This window comes from Mus caroli, chromosome 1 (genome assembly GCF_900094665.2).
Source record: "Mus caroli chromosome 1, CAROLI_EIJ_v1.1, whole genome shotgun sequence".
Taxonomy (NCBI): Eukaryota; Metazoa; Chordata; class Mammalia; order Rodentia; family Muridae; genus Mus; species Mus caroli.
The window spans coordinates 111,758,949-111,764,089 of NC_034570.1; the positions used below are offsets into that span (position 1 = coordinate 111,758,949).

Below are 5,141 nucleotides of genomic sequence, written 5' to 3' on the forward strand. Positions count from 1 at the left end.
TTTGAAATCTCTTGGGCCAGGTCAACACAGTTCAAATCACTCCCAGCAACAAAGTCTTCCATATTCCTACTAGGATGNCCCATTAAGCCCCATTTAAAGCATTCCACTACTTTCCAAATCCAAAGTCCTAAAATCCACATTCTTTCAAATAAAAGCATGGTCAGCCTATCACAGCAATACCCACTCCTAGTACCAAATTCTGTCTTAGTTAGGGTTTTACTGCTGTGAACAGACACCATGACCAAGGCAAGTCTTATAAAAAAAACAACATTTAATTGGGGCTGGCTTACAGGTTCAGAGGTTCAGTCCATTATCATCAAGGTGGGAGCATGGCAGTATCCAGGCAGGCATGGTGCAGGAGGAGCTGAGAGTTCTATGTCTTCATCCAAAGGCTGCAAGTGGAAGACTGACTTCCAGGCAACTAGCATGAGGATCTTATCTCCACACCCATAATGACACACCCATTCCAACCAGGTCATACCCGTTCCAACAAGGCCACACCTGCAGATGGTGCCACTCCCTGGTCCAAGGATATACAAACAATCACATAGGCTAACTGGTAAAAGATCCCTTTAATTCCTGTTTGAGAAAATATAGTTTTCTCTTGTTTCTGAAATACAACTATAAACTAAATTGATAAGGATTTTTCTTTGAACAATTGCAAATATGTCATAGGTTTTCTAAAGAAAAGTGCCATGCAATTGTTAAACTTTATTTCTCTACAAAAAAAATTAGTATTTCAGTGTTTTCCTTCGTTCAAAAATTTCCCCTTTATTTGAATCTCTAGAAATTTGCAATTGAGGCCAGATATAATTTACTGAATGAAAGTATCCAGATGAATATTCCTTAGATGACAAAGGACTATGCTTAAATTCTTCTAGTGCCCATATTCCTGGTTCTCCTGCTATCTTTAGGCTTCTTCTTCTTTTTTTTTTTTCCTTTAATTAGGTATTTTCTTCATTTACATTTCCAATGCTATCCCAAAAAGTCACCCATCCATCCCCCCCTCCCACTTCTTGGCCCTGGCATTCCCCTATACTTAGAATATTTCCCCTGTGCCCATATTTTCGAGGCTTTTCCCCACTTTCTCTTCTATTAAGTTTCACTGTCTCTGGTTTTATGTGGAGTTCCTTGATCCACTTAGATTTGACCTTAGTACAAGGAGATAGGAATAGATCAATTTGCATTCTTCTACATGATAACCTCCAGTTGTGCCAGCACCATTTGTTGAAAATACTGTCTTTTTTCCACTGGATGGTTTTAGCTCCCTTATCAAAGATCTACTGACCATAGGTATGTGGGTTCATTTCTGGGTCTTCAATTCTATTCCATTGGTCTACTTGACTGTTGCTATACCAGTATCATGCAGTTTTTATCACAATTGCTCTGTAGTACAACTTTAGATCAGGCATGGTGATTCACCCACAAGTTCTTTTATCCTTGAGAAGAGTTTTTGCTATCCTAGGTTTTTTGTTATTCCAGATGAATTTGCAGATTGCTCTGCCATACCCTCCAGTAGGGTCTGCTCAACAGGCTGAAAAAGTCTGTAAACACTCAAGGAGGAAGAGTTGCAAGAAAGCTCACCTCCTGGAGATTTGGCGTTCTTATTTACCCATATACTCATACTCTATTCCCCTGTTAGTCTGGTGTATGGATCTTGGAGCTCTGTTTTAATACTTTATTATAAATGCCTTTTATGATTAAATTCTGTTATAGTTAAGCCTCCCCATTGTTCATGGTCCCAGAAGCCTGCAAGCTTGAAATCTGGCAGGAATGCAGAAAGGAAGTTTCCTATTCAGTTACTAATTAAGCATTACAAAAGATGGAGCCAGTAGCTCAGAGCTGGTCTGCAAAATATTTACCAAGGACAGCAGCAATTCTCACCCAAACAAGGGAATAACAGAGCTAGGGAATCCCACTAAGACAGAGATCTTCTCTACAGCTAGGTATAGTGAGCTTCACATTAGAAGCAAGTTGGTATATTCTTCTGTAGACCCAGGAAATAAGGTGTTGGGGTATTGCAGTATTCATGATAAGGTCTGCTAGTGCAGAACCCCTGGAGGTGGGTTTAACAATAGACTAGTTTACACCTGGCTCCCTTCTTTTGTGGCAGCAGCCTGGCCCCCACCTTCTTTTGATGTATACATTCCTTTCGTATTGTGTCACTGTAACTTGGTGGATTGTATTTTGCCTGGTTTCTTGTGAGTGGATGCTCACAGTCAGCTATTGGATGGATCACAGGGCTCCCAATGGAGGAGTTAGAGAAAGTACCCAAGGAGATAAAGGGATCTGCAACCCTATAGTTGGAACAACATGATGAACTAACCAGTACCCTGGAGCTCTTGTCTCTAGCTGCATATGTATCAAAAGATGGCCTAGTCGGCCATCACTGAAAAGAGAGGCCCATTGGACTTGCAAACTTTATATGCCCCAGTACAGGGGAATGCCAGGGCCAAAAGAATGGGAATGGGTGGGTAGAGAAGTTGGGGGGGGGGTATGGGGGACTTTTGGGGTAGCATTGGAAATGTAATTGAGGAAAATACGTAATAAAAAAATAAATAAAATAATAAATAAATAAATAAATAAAAAAGACGGCTAGCACATATACCCTATATATATTAAGTTATTCCTGAAAATTCAGTCCCCATCCAATTGAGGAACCTTCTCTGTATCCTATAAAAGCCATCTCAAATTCACTTCAATATTCCAGAGTATATTCTTTTCTGTTTGCACAGCAATGTACGTAGCTTGCCAGAATCTTAATTTTATATTAACAGTTTAAAAAAAGTAAAAATTACATAATATAGAACTTTGAAAACACAGAGAAATTTATCACTGGCAATTTAATATATATGCATTTTAAATTATATTATTTAAATTATTACATTATAGTGTATGATTCTGACATTTATAAATAGTATAAAAAAAAAGAAAAATTACTGTTTGTATGTCCTATCTGTACTTACAGATTAAGAATTATGTTTTTGTCCTTGAACATGCCACAATAACAATTACATAGAAAATACTTCAAAAATGTAAGATGAAACCGTAAATGATCTTCAGTTTTATTGGTTTTCTAGAGATATAATTTGCATTTATATAATTTATCAACTTTAGGTGAACAATAAACTTTTAAAAAAATCTGTTCACTTGCATAACTACCACAGAACAATCATCATGTAATTGTTTTATCATTTTATCTTGCAAAGTTTCCTTCTGTTTCCAAATCTTTAAAATTTATGTGTCCTAGGATTTCATAGAGAGAGATATGTTCTTTTGGGTTTAGTATACTGATTTGGGAGGAGGAGGATCTGTGGGCTTCAGTGTTTCAATCATCCATTTCTTTCTAATGTGGAGCAGAATTATACCATGTAGGTAGATATTCCATAACTTGTCCTCTCAATTGCTCAACTGGGGCATATTTTTTTTTTTTTAGTGCCCTAGTTCAGTTTATTTAACTTCTGCCCTTGTAGGCCTGGTGTGACCAATGCCAGCCCAGGTTTTTAAACCCTATGGTACTTCTAGACAACATATGTAAATTTACAGTATACAATTTGGTTCACCATGCATGAATACTTTGTGTGTAACATTTAATAAGCTCAATCTACATCCAGAATAATTTACATGAAAGGACAATATTTATTTAAACAGAGCTCAAATGGGGTAACCATGGTATCATCAGAGTGCATCCAGAGGAAAAAAAGGGAGGAAGAACCAAATGTGACTCAATCAACAGCACTCCCACACCTTTACTGTTTGATCTACACTGCCAGTAACCACATAGGGTGCCGTCTTATGGAAATCCAAGGAGGTAACAAAGTGTTCATGCGCACTGAGGGTCTTCATGCATCACTTGTTCTTGTAATCCCATACACTGAGGGTCTTGTCATCAGCACAACTCAAAATAAACTTCCCCCCCAGAATGGAACAGAACTCCACGTACCCAATTATCATGACCCACAAGAGTCATAAGGCACATGCCAGTACTGACGTCCCACAGCTTAATAGTTTTGTCTTTGGAACCAGATAGCAAGAAAGGTCCAGGCTTGCCACTTTTTTTAGTCTCAGATCCTGTTGCTTCAGAGATGGAAGAATATGAACTTTCTGGAGCCCAGGAAATGCATTCCACCACATGTTCATGTTCTCGGAGCTCAGCCTTGCATTCCTTTGTTGCTACAACCCACACACGCACAGTCTGGTCATTGGAACAGCTGGCTATCAGAGTGCCATCCTGATTTGGCCGCACCATACGTACCCATTCTCTGTGTCCTGTGAATGTCTTCACACAGTAGCCAGTTTGCACTTCCCACATTTTTATAGTTTTATCCCTTGAGGCAGACACTATATGATCCCCATTAGGCATGATGGCTACTGAAGAGACATTGTGATTGTGACCGTGCATGGTTCTGATGCATTCAAAACACTGAAAATCCCATAATTTAATCGTCATATCTGCTGAACAGGAAGCCAGAAGCTTGCCACTGTGGTCAAAGGAAATGTCCTGTACAGAGTCTGTATGGCCCTTGAGAGTTCGTTCAAAATCTCCAGTCTCATAATCCCACACCTTAATTGTAGCATCCTCTGAAGCAGAGACCATAACACTGAACACAGGATGGAAAATGACTCAAGTAACTGGACTCCTATGACCACTCAATGCGTATTTCTCAGGTGGACGGGGAATCCATTCTTTTGGGTCTCGTTTCTGACCAAGAGGACCACCCGACGTAAATTCTTCTTTTGCTTCATTTAGTTTTGATTCTAATTCCATTACCTTTTTTTGTAATCTAATAACAGATGTCCATTTTTTTTTCCAAAAGACCAGCATACTTCTTATCTAATTCTTCATTCATATCTAGTTCAGCTTCCTTTTTAAAAACGGAATATGCCTCTTCATAGCCATTTGAACGAAGATAATCTGCTATAGCTCGATTTAGTTCATCTCGTTGTCTCTGGGACAGCACCATTTTGGCTTTAATGTCAAGCTTATTTGATATAGTGGTATGTCCCTCCAGAAAAATCAAAAGTTGTGATCCCTGGATTTGAATTAAATATGCCACTATGTGGCTTCCACAGAGGGAAAAATGATTCTTTTTTTCAAGTGAATCCAATCAGCAACCAGTCAACAAGTAAGGTTCATTCCA

At 38.8% G+C, this 5,141-nt stretch overlaps 1 protein-coding gene and 1 pseudogene across 2 annotated transcripts in view; both read right to left on the reverse strand.

The window, feature by feature from the left end:
• Nucleotides 1-5,141, reverse strand: part of Ptpn4 (protein tyrosine phosphatase non-receptor type 4) — a 179,109-nt gene that overhangs the window by 72,990 nt on the left and 100,978 nt on the right. The gene's annotated exons all lie outside the window — the stretch shown is intronic.
• On the reverse strand, nt 3,617-5,134 carry LOC110293973 (annotated as a pseudogene).